At 51.5% G+C, this 21,499-nt stretch overlaps 1 protein-coding gene across 1 annotated transcript in view; it reads left to right on the top strand.

Annotated features, from left to right (window-relative positions):
* The first annotated feature begins 204 nt into the window (after positions 1-204).
* LOC138515385 (plasma kallikrein-like) overlaps positions 205-21,499 on the top strand; it is a 98,160-nt gene continuing 76,865 nt past the window's right edge. Inside the window, exon 1 of the mRNA XM_069630246.1 lies at positions 205-309. The gene's annotated coding sequence lies outside the window, so the exon portion shown is untranslated. The remainder of the gene's footprint in view (positions 310-21,499) is intronic.

Genomic DNA, 21,499 nt, shown 5'->3' with positions numbered 1-21,499 from the left:
CCTCCTGCCTCCCATAGGTAGCCTCTTCTCCTCTGGCCTTCTCCTCTCACCCACACCTCTCGTCCGCTCAGCCTCTCCCTCCTGCCTCCCATAGGTAGCCTCTTCTCCTCTGGCCTTCTCCTCTCCCCCGCTCAGCCTCTCCCTCCTGCCTCCCATAGGTAGCCTCTTCTCCTCTGGCCTTCTCCTCTCCCCCGCTCATCCTCTCCCTCCTCCCTCCCATAAGTAGCCTCTCCTCCTCTGACTGTGCACACACAGCAACAGCTGCAGGGGCATCGCACAGGACACAGCAGACGAGGCGCATATACACAGGTGGGTTTTGAAGCCTCCTCCTGTCCCCATTCCGACATGCAATATATTATATCATTATAATTGTTTTTTTTATAACGCGCTTAATACAGAAGAGGATTCTAAGCGCAGACCCGGGATTCGAACCTGTGTTACTCCGCGGCGTTTTACAGCTGAGCTCCACTACCCGTTGCCCTAGAGAGAAAAACCTCGAGAAAGCTCGCCAATGATAACGGAATCTCAGCAGCTGTCGTCTTTCTAATTAAGAGACGGAGAGACAGATGTGACCCCGTGACGTGTGAGTGCTCCATACAATGCCCTTATTCGCACACGCTGCTGGCCTCTTCCTTTAAGGACAGTCCTGTTTCTAGATGCTTCCCATCAGGTCTCAGCCTGGATGCACCCTGGCCTTTGCTTGTATACAGAAGTATACACGTATGGGTGGGCAGACAGTCACGCACAGACACAGCCAATAGGTGTGGCTGCTCGGTGGGCAAAGCTCTGTCTGTCTTCGTGCTCACAGACACGGGCAGGCGTGGATATCAGGGGCAAACCGGCGGTGTAGAGAGAGGGCACAGGCCGGACGGATCAAGGAATGCGAATGTGTGAGGGAGGAGTAGTGTCTGAATGAATGATTATGAGGACAGATGAAACGGCAAGGGTATGGACTGAAGGGGTGAATTATTGTATAGATGGGTGAATGAATGACAGTTTCAGGGCAAGTGATAGTGGGCGAATGGATTATTTAGTAAGCATATAGCGATGGATGAGCGTGAGGATGGGTGAATGAGTGCGTGTGAGGACAGCGATGTGAAGCCCGCCGCTGCACCGGGTCACTGTGTTATGTGAGAAGGAGAGGAAGTTTGAGAGCGCGCATCACATCGGGGGCTGGGGTGTGGACATGTCATGAAACTTTTATACTGCCCAAGTCACCACCGCAGAGGTGAGGGGGTGCTTGGCGTATTGTGTACCAGGCGCCTTGGACACACGTCTGGTCCATCGCACATCCAATCCCTTTGGCCTTCCACTGGTGTTTCACTCAAACTGCCAGACATCCTGCCGAATGTGTGCACAGCGCGTAGCACTTCGTGGCACTTCTCTCTCTGTCGCTGTTTCGTTCACGGCACTTTCATCGTTGACGTTTCTTTGACAGGGCACCTTGGCCGAGTCGGCCTTTTGCAGAAACGGAAGACAGGCGCACAAGGCAAGGAGTCTGGAGTGGGACCAGGGTTAGGTGGGAAGGAGGGTGCGGAATGGAGAACGGAACGGGGCGGGGGTCATCGAGAAGCCCGAGGGTGTGGTCAGGAGTTGACTGGGAACCAAAAGAGGCCCTGGAAATCATTTTCAAAGTGGCCCCGTATTACACATTTTGAACGATCCCAACCCTTTTCCAATGAGAAAATGTGGAAATACCACTCAAAAGAGGCCTATGGAAATCTCGAGAGTTCTCTATAGGCCAGTCCGCCCCTGCCCAGGGTGCAGAGGTCGACCGGGCAATTGCCAGAGTTCCCTATAGGCCAGTCCACTCCTGCCCAGGATGCAGAGGCCTACCGGGAAATCTCCAGAGTTCCCAGGGTGCAGAGGTTCAGAGCTCCCTATAGGCCAGTCCACCCCTGCCCAGGGCGCAGAGGCCTACCAGGAAATCTCCAGAGTTCCCTATAGGCCAGTCGATACCTGGGGTGGACTGGCCTATAGGGAACTCTGGAGATTTCCCAATAGGCCTCTGCGCCCTGGGCAGGGTCCCGGTAGGCCTCTGCGCCCTGGGCAGCGGTGGACTGGCCTATAGGGAACTCACATATTTCCTACTGGGAAATCTCCAGAGTTCCTCAGTCCACCCCTGGGTGTGGTGGTGTCCCCATAGAGCACAGGATAAGCAGTGGCAGTGCCATTGCATAGAAGCAGGGTAGTGAGGGGGCGCGCAGGGACGTCATTTAGGGGTCGCCAGAGGTCGCAACTGTGACCTCTGAGGTCTCCCTTGCGACCTCTGTGGTCTCCCTTGTAACCTTTTTTTGTTTTTGTTTTTTGTAATGCAAGCTCCTGGGCTGTGGCCCTTTACTTCTGGAGTGGCTGGCTTTCTTGTTCAGGCCCCTTAAAAAAAGAAGAAAAATAAGAACATGAGGTCACAAGTCTAACACTTTCAGTACTGACCCTAAATAAGAAAGAATAGGAAACCAAATGATATGGGCCTCATTACACGGATGGCGGTAGGGATTTACCGTTACCGGTAATGGAATACCGGTAACGTTAAATCCCCATGCGGATCACGACCCGGCACACCGCTATTAGCGGCATCGCAAATTACTGTGCCACTAATAGCGGGCAGGCTGTGTGCGCGCGACCCTCCATCCCGTAAATTACGCCATGCCACTATTAGCACAGCATCACAAGGCCAGTGGACATGCTAATAGCGGCATGGTAAATCCACCCAAACCCCTTACCGCCATGGTGCTAATACCGGCATCGCGGACCACCCGTTAAGAGGAATGAGCAGTGTTCCCACCTGCCACAGGTGGACACAATCAGCACAGGTGGAGGCAATGGAGCAGCTCAAAAGGAGCACACCACACCCCTTCCCACACAAAGATGGCTCCAATACTGGCAGCAGTACATGGCCTGGGGGACCTCATTGCAGCGCAGCTGCTACTACAACAGGCAGCACAAAGGAGACGCAGGAGGAGGAGGAGGAGGAGGAGGAGGGCAAGACAGGCACAGCAAGCACCACAACGGCACCTATTCATACCACAGAGGCACCCACCAATCCCCAGGATCAGAGCCAGTCCATTCAACCTAACCCCTGAGCAGATACACACCCTGTACCGTCTGGACAGGGTTACCATCACCAGCATCGTGGACATGATCCACGACGACATTGTGAGCCTCATAGACATCAGAACTGCCATCCCCCCGCTACTGAAGGTGGTGAGTGTGCTCCACTTTCTGGCCACAGGCACCTACCAGCATACAGTGGGACACATGCATGGCATCTCACAACCAGAATTCTCACGCACGCTGAACCAGGTACTCGATGCACTCCTGAAGCATGCACCTGAACACATATCCATGCCACGGACTGCCCAGGAGATTGCAAACACAAAAGTTGGCTTCTATTCACTGGCAGGCATCCCAAGTTGCATTGGGGCCATCGACTGTACACATGTGGAATTGGTGGTCCCACATCACAATGAAGTATTGTACCGAAACAGGAAGCAATTCCACTCTATCAATGTCCAAATGGTATGTGACGCCAACAAGATAATCACACATTGCTGTGCCAGATTTCCAGGATCAACACATGATTCCATGGTCCTGCGGAACTCAACTATCCCACGCTACATGGAGTGACACCCCGGACAACGTTTGTGGCTACTCGGTGAGTAGCAGGGCAAGCACATGGCAACGTGATTGGGGGGGCGGGAGAGAAACATACTGCAACTGGGAGTGATTGGGGGGGAGAGATACATACTGCAACTGGGAGTGATTGGGGGGGGGAGAGATACATACTGCAAATGGGAGTGATTGGGGGGGGGAGATACATACTGCAACTGGGTGTTGACTGTCGTCCGTAGGAGAAATGGACATACAGATGTACACCAATGTGCATCCGGGAAGGCCATGATGTACTTGAGAAGAACCCACATGCAATTTGAAGCTGCACAACATCGACAACAATGCAGGTTGCAAAATATCACACATCCATCCACATTGAACATCCTACCACGCCACATCTCACACGAATCTGCAACATGGCGTCAAGATAGTAATACACAATCAGCGCAGCACAACATCAATCCAGCAATGCGCACTTGAATGCATGCAAAGGGATCACCCCTAGACATAGCACTGAACCACACACCTATAGCACCACTGAAGTGATGCCTCACAGCATGGCCACATTGGTGTCAGAATGTCAGTACACTCGCAGTGTGGTACCAAATTTGCCTGGGACAGGGACACCTAAGACCTGGCCTCACCCAGGACATGTCAAATACTGTTGGAGGCATTAATGTTGCATTACTACTTGCAGGGTCAACCTCCCCCTTGCACGTTGCTGCCACACAGACCATCTGCATGTATGCTGTCAATTCAGTACTTGAATCACAATGCAATGTCAATTAGTGTGATGTGAACAGGCCGCTCTTGAGGTGAACCGTAACAGGACCCTGTTCATTCCCCCATACAGGTGATGCGGGCTATCCCCTGAAGACCTGGCTCCTCACACCTGTACGGAACCCACAGAACAGGCACGAGGAGGAATACAATCGTGCACATACCCGTACCCGCATCGTGATCGAGCAGACTTTTGGACTTTTGAAGTCACGTTTTAGGTGCATTAGCAGGTCTGGTGGTGCTCTCCTGTATGGACATGAGAAGGTGGCCAAGATCACCATGGCATGTGTCATGCTGCACAATATGTGTATCAGACGGAATGTGCCACTGCCCTCTGACGTTGAAATAGAAGCACCTGATGAGGATGATGATGGTGATGAGGACGGAGGTGAAGGGGATGCAGGTCTTGCAAGAGGGGATGGGCAGGAGGGACGTGCTGTGAGACAGCATCTGATCAACCAAATATTCTGAGGAACATGTTTTCGTACTGTCACATGGTAATGGGGAGTAATGCACTGGTGTATGTTTTCGAGCACACAATGGACCCTGTCCCCAATAAAGTACACACACACAATGAAGTTGTCCAAGCCAGTGTTTAGATCAGAAACCAGTGTATTGTGTAACATTAAGGTGTGAAAGTGCAAGTCCCAAAACATCCCACCACCCTTCCCCCCACCCCCACAACAGACCCATAACACCCTTCCCACCACCCCCCACAACAGACCCATAACACCCTTCCCCCCACCCCCACAACAGACCCATAACACCCTTCCCCCCACCCCCACAACAGACCCATAACACCCTTCCCCCCACCCCCACAACAGACCCATAACACCCTTCCCCCCACCCCCACAACAGACCCATAACACCCTTCCCCCAACCCCCACAACAGACCCATAACACCCTTCCCCCCACCCCCACAACAGACCCATAACACCCTTCCCCCCACCCCCACAACAGACCCATAACACCCTTCCCCCCACCCCCACAACAGACCCATAACACCCTTCCCACCCCCCCCCCACAACAGTCCCTCATGTGTTTGCCAAGTTTGCCCTGGCCTATGCACACATAGGGATCTCTATCGACCCCCTATTTTCAATAGTCCTCGGGGGGATTCAGAGGGTTGGCAGATGTGCGCCTGGTGGTGCGCGTTGAGCGACGGAGGGGGCTTGTTTGTCTCGACCCAGAAGATGAGGATGGGGCAGACTGGCCTTGTTGGGAAATGTGGCGGTCCATAGTGTCAGCCATGCGTACCAGGACCTCCCTGAGCCTCCCTATCTCATCGCACAGCCTGTTGGTGTTGGCGTCCATCCGCTCTGTGGAGTGCCTCAACGCCTCCACGATGTTCTCACTGCGATTGGCAGCCTCCTCAACATGCTGGCCAACCAGCACAGACAGCTCTTGTTGGCGCTGCAGGATGGTGGTCAATTGGAGGGCTGTGCTGGGTGACTGTGCACTTGAGGCTGTGCCCTCGGATGCATCCACTACAGCAGGTGATGCCAACATGGGGGACATGATTGCAGGGTTGGTGTCCTCAACTGTGGAATCAGACGCAGGGGTCTGGATTGGCACTGGCTCTGGTGATCCAGGGGGGCTTGGGGTGTGCATCTCCATGGCCTGGTCTAGGGTGTCCTCCAGATCGGATAGGGGGCAGTGGCGGCTGCCTCACCAGTGGAGCTTGCCGCAGCTGATGGTGGGCCCTCGGTGGCTGGCATCGGTGCGGGTGGGTTCACCACCGGTGGTGGGGCCGCAGTTGGTGGTGCAGCTAGTACTGCCGTGGCAGTGGCACTCCGACGAAGTTTGGCACTCGTCTGGTGCGGCCTGCCCCCCTTGCCCCTTGATGTTGTTGGGGTATCCGCCGGGTCCTGTGCCCTTGGCCTCTTGCATGTAGCTGTTGTCTGTGTTGCATCAGCGGCATCCTCCCCATCTGTATGTGAGCCTGTCAGGGACGAGACGGGGGATGGCATTGGTTGCGTTTCAATATACTTGATGCAGATTACATATATGATGCAGTTGTGGCAATTGGGACTTAGTGGTTGTGGATGCAGGTGATGTGCCAGTTCAGTGCCTCATCCATGCATGGTTGTGTTTGGGACTTGTCTGTGGTGTTGTGTGCATGTGTGTGTGTGTGTGGGTCTGACACAGGCATGGTGAGGGATGGATGCATGTGTGGATGTGTGTCCATGCATGAGAGGAGTCTGTGCTCACATATGGGGGGTACAGTACATTCACATTGCATCCTGTCATGTGTACACTCACCTCCATCAGAAGTGGTACCCACGCCGAGCTCCATGCTGCCTACTCCCTCTATTGACTCGACGGCAATCATGTTAGCGCACGTCTCCTCCCATTCCTTCATCCGGATTGGGGATCCATCTCCACCAGCACTGGCAAGGAGGTGGTTCTCAGCCAGGATGGCCCTCACCCGCAGCCTGAGGTCGTCCCACATCTTCCTGCATTCGCGCACAGTGCGCGTGCTGGTGCCCACTGCAGTGACTTTGGCAGCGACCTCCTCCCAGATGGTTTTCTTCCTCAACAGGGTTGGCCGGCGCATGTCATTCGCGAAGACCACCTCAGCATTCTCCGCAAGGGTCTGTGTCAACATCACCAATTCCTCATTGGTGTATTTTTCTTTGCGCTGCCTGTCAGTTGATTTCTTGAGTGCCTTGGGCATGATGCAGGTGTCCACAATTGTTTGGCACGGCTCACGAATCAATACAGGTCCAGGGGGCAGAGGATGGCAATGGATTGTGTTTTTAAAGATGGCCGCCGGGCTCTTTCCCGTTCCGGCGCTATGACGCTATTTCCGGTTCCGCAATTTTACGGTCACCGCTAATAGCGGTGACCGCTAATGGCGGTCACCGCAATTTGCATGTAGCGTGAGGGCGGAGGTGCTATCTGCACTTTCGTCAAAGCCGGTAAGGGACTTTTTTGGGACTTTTGCGGCATGGCGGTAGGGTCATTACCGGCATGGCGCTATGCTCGTGTCCGCGTACTCGTAAAGGTACGTAATTAGCGCCCTCTTACGAGGGCGGACACGTTAATAGCGCCATGCCGCTAATATGCGGTTTTTAGCGCACAACGTGTAATGAGGCCCAATGTGTCTTTCTGGAATTCTATACAATAATTGCTAGACTCATTAATGGTTTATTTCAGGAACACTTCAGGGGGTGAGTCACTGATTTAGTCTGTTCTTAAACGCCCCACTCAGCCTTTCATCCTTCTGAGGTCGATAAATGAGTACCAGCACAGGTTGGGTGATATTGGGTGTTTATTTTTTCTATATAAAGCGCTTAAGCGTAAGTGCTATATAATAACACATCATTACCATTTGGTCATGGACGTCTGCTTGGATTCACAATAATTTGGTAATATGGGCCTATACACACTGATCTTAACGTTACATATGGCGATCCATTCTTGTATGAAATGTAAATCACATTATAGTGTTATCGTAACCATATTTTTCGTAGTGTACAAAGCTATGTGATGCCACTTCCTGTTTTGTCAATGGGTGAAAGGTCGTTTTTCATCGCTTCCCGCGATATCACTTTTGGGTGGGGTCAAATGACATCACTTCCTGTGAGGTAATCGGGGTCAAGGGTCATGTGATGTCACTTCCGCTACCCCTGGCATTTTGGTGAAATGACATCCCTGGGGGCGCGCAAGGAAAATCGGCCTCAGTGACCCGGGCTTCGGGGCAACATCACAGGTCCCTTTGCTTTACATCATTCGTTGTTTGGGAGGATAACTGGTGCATCTCATCTTCTCGTTCTGGGGTCAGTCCCCTGGTTGCACAGCCCACCCCATATGTGGCAGAGGCAGCTTTTGGCGCTGGCGGCGGGGGATGGGTTCGGAGCGGGCACTGGGATGCTACATGACTCCAGGTCTGTAGCTGGCGGGGCATTAACATTTCCCTCAAATTAGTGGCAGCGAGAAAATGTAGTGAGGACTCCTAAATACTGTGCCAGATTTTGGAGGGACCCCCCAAACAACGTATGCACATTATTGGAATGAAATGGTGCATTTTACAGCACAATTTAAAAGAGGCGTGCCTTTCCGTTTGGAGCTCTTCTTTCTCTCCTTTCTGACCAGCTGTTTTCAGGAAGTCTGGCACCAGCAGCCTGCAAGCAAATAATGCATTTGCATTTGGATAGGAACGTGATTGCCTAGTAACCAGTGAGCTGTAGCAAGGTACAGGTAGCCTACCCATTCCTGCTTTAATTGCACCCTGGGGAAATTATGAATGCAGCACTACACGTCCCAGAATGCAAAGCAAAAAACGGGGCTGAATGGGCAAAAGCATCCAACACGAAGCAATATGATGACTCTGCAGATGCAAAGTACTCTTTGAAAATACACATATAAGGCTAGAAGTGTATGCATCTTTGCAACACCTTGTTTCTACGTTGTGAAAAGGAACACCTGACAGCATCATCTGTATATTAATGTATGCACAACAAATACAGTCCTCTTCACACGCACCTCCATTAATGCCCCTCTGCTCAGAGATGCCACCACACAAAAAGAAAACTTCCACACCCATTTCTAAAAGGTAATGGATTCATGAACAGTGCACATGCTACTGTAAAACAAGCATTGGCATTACCAACAGTCCTGCCCTCTGTGTGGGCATGGAAAGGCACTTTCCAAGAACAGCCATAGTGGTATTAACTACCCATTGTTGGTAGCAAGTGCAAAATGGTGGGAGTTCCTGGGCACCTAATAGCAGTGCCTGGCAAAAGCATGAAACCTACGCAATGTTGTTGTTTTAAACAGGACTTCACTGGCTTTGCCAATGCTTGTCTTTAACAGAATTTCAGCGAAGGACACGCATAGTGCTTATAAATCGAGTGGCTGATGGCAGGTAATTTCTATTACACCAGTAGCGTGTTTACAACTCGAATTAAGTAATTAACTCTCAAAATACTGCTTTAAACCAACACTGGCAGGCACCTTGAGTGCAAAGCCTGATGGTGTGTGTTCAGATGTGCTTGGAAGTGTATGCAGAAGCATGTTTTGTAAAGCAGAATGTCATGGTGTGAATGAGAGACTGTGGCGACGGATCCAAGCCCAGACAGTCGGAGAGCCCCTGCCTAGCTGATGGGAGCCAGTGTCTCTTCCGATTCAGTATTCAGTAAGTCTGGCACCGAGAGCCTTGCAACAATATAATAACACGTGTGTGGGCCCGGCCTGGGTCTGAACATGATTGCCTAGCAACCAGTGAGCTGTAGCAAAGTGCAGGTAGTGTGCCCATTCCTGCCTCTTTATGTGCCCAAAGTGGAAATGAAAGTCCTCGGATGCAAATCAAAGGAGTCAGCTAAAACCACCCAACTAGAAACAGGGCTGACTGAGTCAAACCGTCTGTCATGAAGCCATTTGAGGACTCTGCAGGTGCACAATACTCTTCGACTATAAGCAGGCATCATGTATCAGGTACTACCACAATAGGAGGGTTTTTGCAAGGGCAGAGATGTCCATGTTATGCTTCTGAATCAGAGAGCAAGGCAAACACTTTGCCTAGAGTCATTAGAACACGCTTGGTTGCCAGTTTGGGTCAGAACCTCTCTGTCATTGAACGATGAGTGGAAAGCCTGGACTGCTCTGAAAACTGCCATCAATCAGCTCTCTCCACTTTCCTTCAGTGGTCAAGCTCCATCCAGTCTTAAAGAAACACATTTCCAAGGCATACAGAGGGCCAGGTTACCAAGGCATACAGAGAGCCAGGTTACCAAGGCATACAGAGGGCCGGGTTACCAAGGCATACAGAGGGCCGGGTTACCAAGGCATACAGAGGGCCAGGTTACCAAGGAATACAGAGACTGGGTTACCAAGGCATACAGAGGGCCAGGTTACCAAGGCATACAGAGGGCCAGGTTACCAAGGAATACAGAGACCAGGTTACCAAAGCATACAGAGGGCCAGATTACCAAGGCATACGGAGGGCCAGGTTACCAAGGCATACAGAGAGTGGGGTTACCAAAGCATACAGAGGGCCAGGTTACCAAGGAATACAGAGCGCCGGGTTACCAAGGCATACAGAACGCCGCGTTACCAAGGCATACAGTGTGCCGGGTTACCAAGGCATACAGAGCACCGGGTTACCAAGGCATACAGAGTGCCGGGTTACCACGGCTTACAGAGCACCGGGTTACCAAGGCATACAGAGTGCTGGGTTACCAAAGCATACGGAGTGCCGGTTTACCAAAGCTAGATACAAAGGGCCGGGTTACCAAGACATACAGAACGCCGGATTACCAAGACATGCAGAGCGCTGGGTTACCAAGGCATACCGAGTTCAGGGTTACCAAGGCATACAGAGGGTCACTTTACCAAGGCATAAAGAGCGCTGGTTTGCCAAGGCATTGTAACGCTCACCTTGTTTCCACGGGGATGCCTCACGATGAGCCGGGATGCTCTTCGGGACCTCTCACCTTTCCTGGAGTTCGGACTGTCGAGGATTGGCTCTAGAAGACAGGAGGTGAAGTTTAGCTGCTGTCCCTTCCTTGCAACCTACCTCCCGGGTTCCCCATGCGGTTCCCCAGGGGACGTATCTCACCTTGATTTCTATAAGGATGCGCTCTCCGTCCTGCCGCACCAGGCAGGGACGCGTCGTTAAAGGCACCGTTCCGCCGAGTTTCTTCACTGGCAAGGGCCAGAGTTCAGACCGGCTGCAACTCCTTCTTCTCAGGTAAGTCTTTAAAGGTGAAAGCAATGTCTTTATCAGGGACTGCACTAAGTAACCCTTTCCCTTCTTCTGGCAGGTGCTGGAAGCTGCGATGGAAGCTGGGGCCAAGTTCAAGAAGGTAAGATGGTACGCCAAGCGGTGCAGAGAGCGTCCTTGCAAATGGTTAACCTGTGCTATTGTTTGTCTTGCAGGTCGAGAAGAACTGAAGATGAATGGTTCTTAGGAATCCAAGGGACGAAAGATGTCTTGGAGGTGATGGTCTACCAGACGAACTGGTAAGTAGTTCCCAAGATGTACCGTTATTTTCCCGTTACCTTCTAGTGATAAAACAGGAGAGAGTCAACGAGCATTGGAGGACTTCGATTGCAGAAGGATGCTGCTGAGCAGGTAAGGATGGCGATGGTTCTAGCCTCTTCTTGCCCCAGAAGGTCAGGATGCAGAACAAGACCCCGTGAACGTCATGCTGCAAGAGCAGAATAACGCGAAGCGCGTGCCTCTAATCGGGCGTGGTTTAAATAGCCAGGTGGTATCCCAGGTGCCTTTGTGGCGGGCCCCGCCCTGGATGCTAGACCGCTGAATGCAGTTCCTCAGTATTCCTCATGGGGGCGGCCATGCTTATCCGTTGCCCATTGAAACCCCGTCCCAGCATGTGTCTCCGATGCCAACAGCGCCAGGACTGGCTCCAAGGAATCCGAGGGGAACCGAATAAGGTCTTTTGGGCCCCGTGAACCCTCGCTGGGGATGAGGTCGTGACAGCACTCCCCCCCTAAGGCCCCTCTCAAAGTGGCTCTTCGACCTGGTCCTGGTTTGGAGGGAAACGCTCAATGGAAATGCTGGAGTAAGCGCAGGGCATGGATGTGCTCACTGGGTTCCCACATTCTATCCTGGGGTCCATATCCTTTCCAATCTACTAGGCAATACAGTCTAGAACTCACATATTTAGAGTCCAAAATGTCTTTTACCTCGTATTCCGGTTCTCCCTGAATGGTGATCGGCTCAGTTGGGGTCGTTAAACGGGAACCCGGCATGACTCGTTTCAGGAGAGATACATGGAATACTGGGTGTATTCGCAAGTGGGCTGGTAGTGTCAGTTTTACAGCTGTTGAGTTCATAATGGTTTCCAAAGGGTATGGTCCCAAGAACCGTGGGTGAAATGTTTGCGTTCCTTTTATTGGTATATGCTTGGAGGCAAGCCACACCATATCTCCCACCTGATATACGGTGGCTTTGGAGTGAAGCTGGTCCGTGCATCTTTTCTGGCGTGCCTTAGCTTGTTGCAGGTGTTCTTGAGCTTTTAAGAAGGCCTGAGTGATGGTTGTGTGCAGGTTCTCGACAGCTGGCAGTACCAGGGTTGTGGGGATGTCAAATTCAGAAGTGTGTGGTTGTCTTCCATACACCGTAAGCAATGGCGTTTGTCCCGTACTGCTAAGCAGCAAATTATTATAAGCGTACTCAACGATCCATGAAAGTTCCTTCCAATCTCTTTCACCTTGATGAACCATGCAGCGCAGGTACTGCTCGAGAGTCTGATTCGTTCTCTCAGTTTGTCCGTCGGTCTGAGGGTGGTGACTAGTGGACAAACGGATGTCTATCTGCCAATGAGCAGCATTTCTTCCAGAAGGTAGACACAAATTGTGTCCCACAGTCTGATATTAGAACTGAAGGGAATCCATGCAGGTGCACTATGTGTTCCAGGAAGACTTTGGCAGGGCCGGATGCAGTCGGTAGGCCTTTGAATGGGAAGAAATGAGCCATTTTAGAAAATGGATCCACGATCACCAGGATGATATTGTAGCCTTGACATGGAGGAAGATCGGTGATGAAATCTAGTGACAGGGTGTGCCATGGAGCTGGCGGAATGTCCAACGGCTGCAGGAGCCCGGCCAGTCTTTGCTTGACAGATTTATTTTGGGCACAGATACCACAAGATGACACAAATTCGATTACATCCTTACGCCAAGTTGGCCACCAGTAGTTCCTTTTTATCTTGGCCAAGGTTTTGGCGATTCCTGGATGGCCTTCAATGAGGGAGTCATGGTGCTCGGAGATGACCTGTCCTTGCAATTCCTTCACTGGTACGAATAGCCAGTTTCGGTTGTATGGTAGTTGATTCTTGATATAGTAATGCTCCCCTCTGGAGCCCCACTCTCGTAGCTGTTCCTGGGCAAAAACCTGCCGAATTTCATATAGTAGCTCACTTTGGGTCATGGTGGTTGTGATGCCTAGGACTCTATTCTCTGGGATAATGACCACCGGCTCCAGCGGCATGTGTGCCATTTCGTCCGTCCCCATGCGGGAGAGTGCGTCAGCTTTGCCGTTTTTAACCCCAGGTCTGTACGTAATTACAAAATCATATTCTGCGAAGAAAAGGGCCCAGTGCAGCTGCCGTGACGATTGAGCTTTCGCTCCCTTTAGATACTGGAGATTTCTGTGGTCTGTTATCATGGTGACGGTGTGCCTGGCCCCCAGCAGGTAGTGTCGCCAGGTCTTGAAGGCAGCTTTAATGGCCAATAACTCGTTATCTGTGATGGCGTAATTGAGCTCTGCTGGCGTGAATTTTCGTGACCAAAAGGCCACCGGATGCAGTTGGCCTGTTAGTGGGTCTTTTTGGGACAAAACCGCCCCCATTGCCAGACTGGACGCATCAGTTTCCACAATGTAAGGATGGTCTGGACGTGGGTGTCACAAAATGGGGGCTGTGGTGAACCTTGTCTTGAGTTCTTGAAATGCTCTTTCAGCTTCTTCAGTCCAGTTAAAAGTCTTGTTGCATTTTCTGAGCAATGAAGTAATCGGGTGTACGATTTGGGAGAATCCAGGGATGAATCGACGGTAGAAATTCACAAATCCCAACATGCTCTGGACTCCTTTGATTGAAGTGGGGACTGGCCAATTGAGAACTGCATCCACCTTACGACCGTCCATTCGTATGCCTTTGGGGGACAGCATAAAGCCCAGGAACTCCACTTCCGTGACATAGAACGAGAACTTTTCCAGCTTGGCGTAAAGATGGTGTTCTCGAAGTTTGGTCAGGACTGCCCGTACGTGCCCAATGTGCTCTTGCTCAGATGTTGAATACACCAGGATATCGTCGATGTATACAAGAGCGCAGACGTCGATGAGTTCTCGAAGGAGGTCGTTCATAAAATACTGGAACGCAGCGGCGTTGCATAGGCCGAATGGCATTACTTGGTACTCGAACAAGCCGTACCTAGTACGGAATGCCGTCTTCCACTCATCGCCTTCTTTGATGCGCACCAGATAATAGGCCCCTCTCAGTTCCAGTTTCGTATAGATCTGGGCTTCTTTAACCTGGTCCAGTAACTCCGGGATCAAAGGCAATGGGTAGCGATTTTTGATGGTTACTTGGTTTAATGCACGATAGTTAATGCACATTCTCAAATCGCCTTCTTTTTGGGTATGAAGAATAACGGCGCCCAGGCCGATGACTTGGACGGGCGGATGAAACTGTTGGCCAGGTACTGCTTCAGGTACGTTTTCAGGTGCTGATTTTCGGGCTCAGTGAGTGCGTAAATGCGCCCACATGGAATCTGGGTTCCTGGTAGCAGATCATTTTGGCAGTCGTAGGGTCTGTGGGGGGGCAACGTGTTTGCTTGCTCCTTCTGGAAAACATCTTGGAAATCTTGGTAATGAACCAGCAGGGTCACAACCCCTCCGAGAGCATAGGTCATTCCCTCCCAAACCGGAGAACTTGCGTGTTTCACTTTTCACCCATTCGGATAACTGGTGTGCGTGCAGCTGTGGGCGGAAACCAATTCGCAAGCTCACCAGTTGATTCATGAATTATGAGCAACCAGCCATGACATTCCCAGGATCAGCCGAAATTGGGGGGCTTTGATCAGATCAAAGGCTATGATTTTGCGGTGCCCATCTTCGCACAGGAGGGTGAGTTCGGTGGTGCACTCCGACACAGGGCCCGTGGCAATTTCAGTACCATCAACAGTGGTTACTGTCTCTGCGGTTGGCTTGGGACAAAGGACTAGCCCCATCTTTGCTGCAAGGTCTTGATCGATGTAATTCCCCACCGCTCCTCTGTCGATGTAGGCTTCCAGCAAAAGCATGTCGGACGGCTGTTGATGGGTAATTAGGATCACAGGTAGCGCAAGATGGGAGGTCTGTAACTAGATTTCTTTTCTCGACAATTGGACCCCTACAATTGCTGGGCTTAGTTGTTTCCCGATTCCTCATTAGGGGTTTCTTTATCCGTGGCTCTGACGGTTCTTCTGGTTGGTTTAACCGGGCAATCCCTTAGGAAATCACCTGCTTTTCCACAATACAGGCACAATTGCAACTACCTCCTTTTATCTCGTTCAGCCTTGGTTAGAGGGGGCCTGACTCCTCCTATCTGCATGTGTTCGCTAGTCCCGTCGGGGCCCCGCTGAGTTTGATCTTTAGGTCGTACAAGTAAGGGGCGCAAATCTGCTTTCCCACGATCGTTATTCCTATCTTGCAGTCGGCGATCCAAATGGACCACCAAACTAATGAACTCGGCACAATCCCGGGGTGGGTCCACCACTTGGGCCAAAATGTCCTTTAGTTCGCCACGAAGATCCCGGTGAAACAATGTGGTCCGTTTGTCCTCAGGCCATTCTGCCTCGACCACCAGTCTATTGAAGGTTGCGATGTAAGTCAGCAGATCCTGGCTCCCTTGACGAAGGGACAAAAGTTTCTTGTCTAGAGCCTGCCCATGGTAGCGTCGGGCAAAGAGTTTCTCCAGCTCCCGCTGAAACCCATCAAAGTCTTGTAACAGAGGGTTGTTGTGGCTAACGAACAGTACTGACCAGTCTGCCGCACTCCCACTAAGGTAAGATAGCACAAAGGCCACACGTGATTGGTCCGTGGGAAATGCCCCAGGCCTGCACAGAAAGTGGAGGCGACATTGGTTCATGAAGGTAGTGTATCGGCGGGGGTCTCCCGAAAACCGTTCCGGAGGAGCCAGAGGCACTGCCCCAGGGAGGTTGATCTGAACTGGATTGCTTGCTGTGGCTGAGGTGGACTGATTGATTCCGGGCAATGGAGCTTGTCCTGCTTGCAACTGGAGGAGTTCCCTCCCTAGGTCATCCGTCCTCTCCTTGGTCACAATATACTCCCTTCGCAACGCATTAGTTTCCTGCCGTGCAGAATGGCCCTCCGAGCGCAACTGCCCCAACAACTGGGCTAACTGATCTGTTTCCGAAGTTTCCATGCTAGGCGCCCAGGTGGATAATTAAGTTATGGGCTTCACGTTCTGTAACGCTCACCTTGTTTCCACAGGGATGCCTCACGATGAGCCGGGATGCTCTTCTGGACCTCTCACCTTTCCTGGAGTTCGGGCTGTCGAGGATCGGCTCTAGAAGACAGGAGGTGAAGTTTAACTGCTGTCCCTTCCTTGTGACCCACCTCCCGGTTCCCCATACAGTTCCCCAGAGGACGTCTCTCACCTTGATTTCTATAAGGATGTGCTCTCCGTCCTGCCGCACCGGGCAGGGGCACGTTGTTAAAGGCACCGTTCCACCAAGTTTCTTCACTGGCGAGGGCCGGAGTTCAGACCTTCTCAGATAAGTCTTTAAAGGTGAAAAGCAATGTCTTTATCAGGGTTTGCACTAAGTAACCTTTTTCCCTTTTCTGTCAGGTGCTGGAAGCTGCGATGGAAGCCGGGGCCAAGTTCAAGAAGGTAAGATGGTACACCAAGCGGCGCAGAGAGCGTCCTTGCAAATGGCTAACCTGTGCTATTGTTTGTCTTGCAGGCCGAGAAGAACTGAAGATGAATGGTTCTTAGGACTCCAAGGGACGAAAGATGTCTTGGAGGTGATGGTCTTCATGACAAACTGGTAAGTAGTTCCCAAGATGTTCCGTTATTTTCCCGTTACCGTCTAGTGATAAAACAGGAGAGAGTCAACGAGCGTTGGAGGACTTCGATCGCAGAAGGATGCTGCTGAGCAGATAAGGATGGTGATGGTTCTGGCCTCTTCTTGCCCCAGAAGGTCAGGATGCAGAGCAAGACCCGGTGAACGTCACGCTGCAAGAGCAGAATAACGCGAAGTGCGTGCCTCTAATCGGGCGTGGTTTGAATAGCCCGGTGGTATCCCAGGTGCCTATGTGGCGGGCCCCACCCTGGATGCTAAACCGCTGAATGCAGTTCCCCAGTATTCCTCATGGGGGGCGGCCATCCTTATCCATTGCCCATTGAAACCCTGTCTCAGTATGTGTCTCCAATGCCAACAGCGCCAGGACTGGCTCCAAGGAATCCGAGGGGAACCGAATAAGGTCTTTTGGGCCCCGTGAACCCTCAGTGGGGATGAGGTTGTGACAGGCATACAGTGCGCCGGGTTACCAAGGCATACAGAAGGCTGGGTTACCAAGGCATACAGAGTGCTGGCTTACCAAGGCATACAGAGCACCGGGTTACCAAGGCATACCAAGTGTCGGGTTACCAAGGCATACAGAGGGCCAGGTTACCAAGGCATACAGAGGGGAGGGTTACCAAGGCATACAGATGGCCAGGTTACCAAGGCATTCAGAGGGCCAGGTTACCAAGGCATACAGAGGGCCAGGTTACCAAGGCACACAAAGGGCCGGGTTTCCAAGGCACACAAAGGGCCAGGTTTCCAAGGCATACAGAGGGCCAGGTTACCAAGGCATACAGAGGGCCAGGTTACCAAGGCATACAGAGGGCCAGGTTACCAAGGCATACACAGGGCCGGGTTACCAAGACATACATAGGGCCCGGTTACCAAGGCATAGAGAGGGCTGTGTAACTAAGGCATACCAAGGACCGGGTTACCAAGGCATACAGAGGGCTGGGTTACAAAGGCATACAGAGGGCCAGGTTACCAACAAATACAGAGCGCCGGGTTGCCAAGGCATGCAGAACACTGTGTTACCAAGGCATACAGAGCGCAGGGTTACCAAGGCATACAGAGCACCGGGTTACCAAGGCATACCGAGTTCCAGGTTACCAAGGCATACAGAGGGGAGGGTTACCAAGGCATACAGAGGGCGAGGTTACCAAGGCATGCAGAGGGCCAGGTCACCAAGGCATACAGAGGGCCAGGTTACCAAGGCACACAAAGGGCCGGGTTTCCAAGGCACACAAAGGGCTGGGTTTCCAAGGCATACAGAGGGCCAGGTTACCAAGGCATACAGAGGGCCAGGTAATCAAGGCATACAGAGGGCCAGGTTACCAAGGCATACACAGGGCCGAGTTACCAAGACATACATAGGGCCAGGTTACCAAGGCATACAGAGGGCTGTGTAACTAAGGCATACCGAGGACCGGGTTACCAAGGCATACAGAGGGCCAGGTTACCAACAAATACAGAGCGCCGGGTTGCCAAGGCATGCAGAACACTGTGTTACCAAGGCATACAGAGCGGGTTACCAAGGCATACAGAGCACCGGGTTACCAAGGCATACCGAGTTCCGGGTTACCAAGGCATACCGAGTGCCGGGTTACCAAGGTATACAGAGCGCCGGGTTACCAAGGCATACAGAACGCTGTGTTACCAAGGCATACAAAGGGCCGGGTTACCAAGGTATACAGAGCGCTGGGTTACCAAGGCATACGGAGTGCCGGGTTACCAAGGCATACAAAGGGCCGGGTTACCAAGGCAGAAAGAGTGCCGTGTTACCAAGGCATACCCAGTGGCGTGTTACCAAGGCACACAGAGCGCCGGGTTACTAAGGCATACAGAGCACTGGGTTACCAAGGCATACCGAGTGCTGGGCTACCAAGGTATACAGAGGGTCGGGTTACCAAGGCATACGGAGTGCCGGGTTACCAAGGCATACAAAGGGCCGGGTTACCAAGGCATGCAGAGCGCTAGGTTACCAAGGCATACAGAGTGCCGGGTTATCAAGGCATACAGAGTGCCGGGTTACCAAAGCATACAGAGTGCCGGGTTACCAAGGCATACAGAGCGCCGGGTTACCAAGGCATACCAAGTGCCGGGTTACCAAGGCATGCCAAGTGCCGGTTACCAAGGCATACAGAGCGCCGGATTACCAAGGCATACAGAGCACTGGGTTACCAAGGCATACCAAGTGCCGGGTTACAAAGGCATACAGAGCACCGGGTTACCAAGGCATACCAAGTGCCGGGTTACCAAGGCATACAGAGCGCCTGGTTACCAAGGCATGCAGAGCATCGGGTTACCAAGGGATACAGAGCGCCGGGTTACCAAGGAATACAGACTGCCGGATTACCAAGGCATACAGATCGCCGGGTTACCAAGGCATATAGAGCGCCGGGTTACCAAGGCATACAGAGTGCTTGGTTACCTAGGCATACAGAGCGCCGGGTTACCAAGGCATACAGAGTGCTGGGTTACTAAGGGATAAAAGCGCCAGGTTACCAAGGCATACAGAGCACCGGGTTACCAAGGGATAAAGAGTGCAGAGTTACATAGGCATACCGAGGCCCAGGTTACCAAGAGATAAAGAGCGCCAGGTAATCAAGGCATATACAGCACCGGGTTACCAAGGCATATAGAGCACCAGGTCACCAAGGCATATACAGCACTGGTCTACCAAGGAATACAAAGCACCAAGTCACCAAGGCATATACATCACTGGGTTACCAAGGCATACAGAGGGCCAGGTTACCAAGGATTACCAAGGGCCAGGTTACCAAGACATAAAGAGTGCCAGGTTACCAAGGCTTATATAGCACAAGGTTACCAAAGCATACAGATGACAGGGTTACCAAGGCTTACCGAGGGCGAGTTTACCAAGGCATATAGAGCGCTGGGTTAGGCAGAATTATATGCACTACCCTTTGGGAACACCACACACAATTAAGACTACAAGTGACAGTACAAGTTCACCTTTGGTGCAAGCCTGTACTACACAGTAAAGTGGTAGTGATGGCTGAGCAGCCATACTTATCTCAAGAGTAAATGAACAGTATCAATAGTTACACAAAGGACAGCAATTACTATGATTCAAACAAACACTGACTCAGATTTCTGTGTAAAAGAATATACATTTATTTACACATCAGTTGTAAAACATTTCACTAAAGTGAAGCAGTTGAAAAATCACACTCTTAATACACTACACCACACCCAATAGATTCTGGACAAGTTAGGCTCAAAACGAAGTGTGAGCAAAATGGCACTCCTGCTATTCAAAAGGGAGGGAAAGACAAAGTTAGGCAGAAATTGAGTAACACCAACAAGTAAGTAAGCAGGGCAATCTAGAGAAAGGAACTACAGTGAGGAAATCAGATTCAAACGGGGCCTGGCCCAAAGTCAATGGATCAGAGTCTTTTGCTCAAGATCACACAGCTCAGGGTAGTTTACGGTTAAGTCTGCCAAGAGTTCTGGATGAAGTTGGTTGGCAGAAAAGTTAGTTTAAAGAATGGAGAAGGACAAGCCTTCGGATTGGCAAACGGTTTCACACCCTTTCACCGCGGCTGAACGAAACAAACAACCGAATTTGAACAGGACCTTAAATGGAAGCTGAGGTGGACATTCTGGCAGGTCCTGCAGGCTCACGGTCCTGAAGCGACTGTTGGACTGACACGAAGTAGGAAGACTGGAGGGTCCTGCACTGCCCAGGGAAGAAACCAGCAGCAGAGCAAAGCAACAAATAAAAGGCACGCTCCTTAAAACGCAAGCAGGGTCCCTTTCTCCTGGCTATCCGGTTCACTGTAGCTCTGTACAGAAAATTCGACCAGAGAAGGGAGACCTGGCGAGCAGTTTGGTAAACTGGTTGTTCCCACCAGCTCAAGGGGAGAAGATTCCTTGAAGATCTTCCATGTCTCTTGGAGTATGAAGATTCGGACCATCAGCAGGGCTTCACCGAGCGGGTCAGTCGTTGTAGGGGTCCTCTTCTGTCAGATCCCTATTGGTTCTTTTGTTCCAGTGGCCCAGAGACCTGCTTTTTATGCAGTTTTCCCCCATTCACACACCCTGGCTGTCAATCACACAGCTGGGTGGCTGTCCCGCCGGGTCAGTCACCATGGCCAATCAGATCAGAGTGCGACATGGGTCTCCAAGGAGACCCTGTGCATGGAGTCCTAAACCCCTCCCTTACATCCTGCCCCCCCAGACATTCAGGTGCCTCCCATGAAAGGACGGTGAACAAAGGAACCAAACCTGGTTTGGCACGCAGAGAAAAACATGAGAAAGACTTTTACAAAAAGAAAACCCAGCCGGAGCCACATAAAAGCGTATATGGTCTGGCGGGTTTAAGTTTGAGGCTACCAAGATAGCCTAAAACAATACCAGGGTTATTTAAGATAACCACGGTAGGAAAAATAGGGTAGTTACCACTGCCAAGAGCCAAGTCTTAATGAAAAGGCAGCGAAACAATGCACCAAGAGAAATAGACAAAAGGGATAAGTATTAACCCTTTCCAGAACTCTATTTAAGATAGTTTGTAGTGGGTCTGTGAGTTTTAAAAGAGACTAATAAA

Source organism: Ambystoma mexicanum, chromosome 6q (genome assembly GCF_040938575.1).
Source record: "Ambystoma mexicanum isolate Mex_15411 chromosome 6q, UKY_AmexF1_1, whole genome shotgun sequence".
NCBI classification, from domain to species: Eukaryota; Metazoa; Chordata; class Amphibia; order Caudata; family Ambystomatidae; genus Ambystoma; species Ambystoma mexicanum.
The sequence above is the reverse complement of the archived record's forward strand: the minus strand, read 5'-3'. Positions and strand labels throughout refer to the sequence as shown.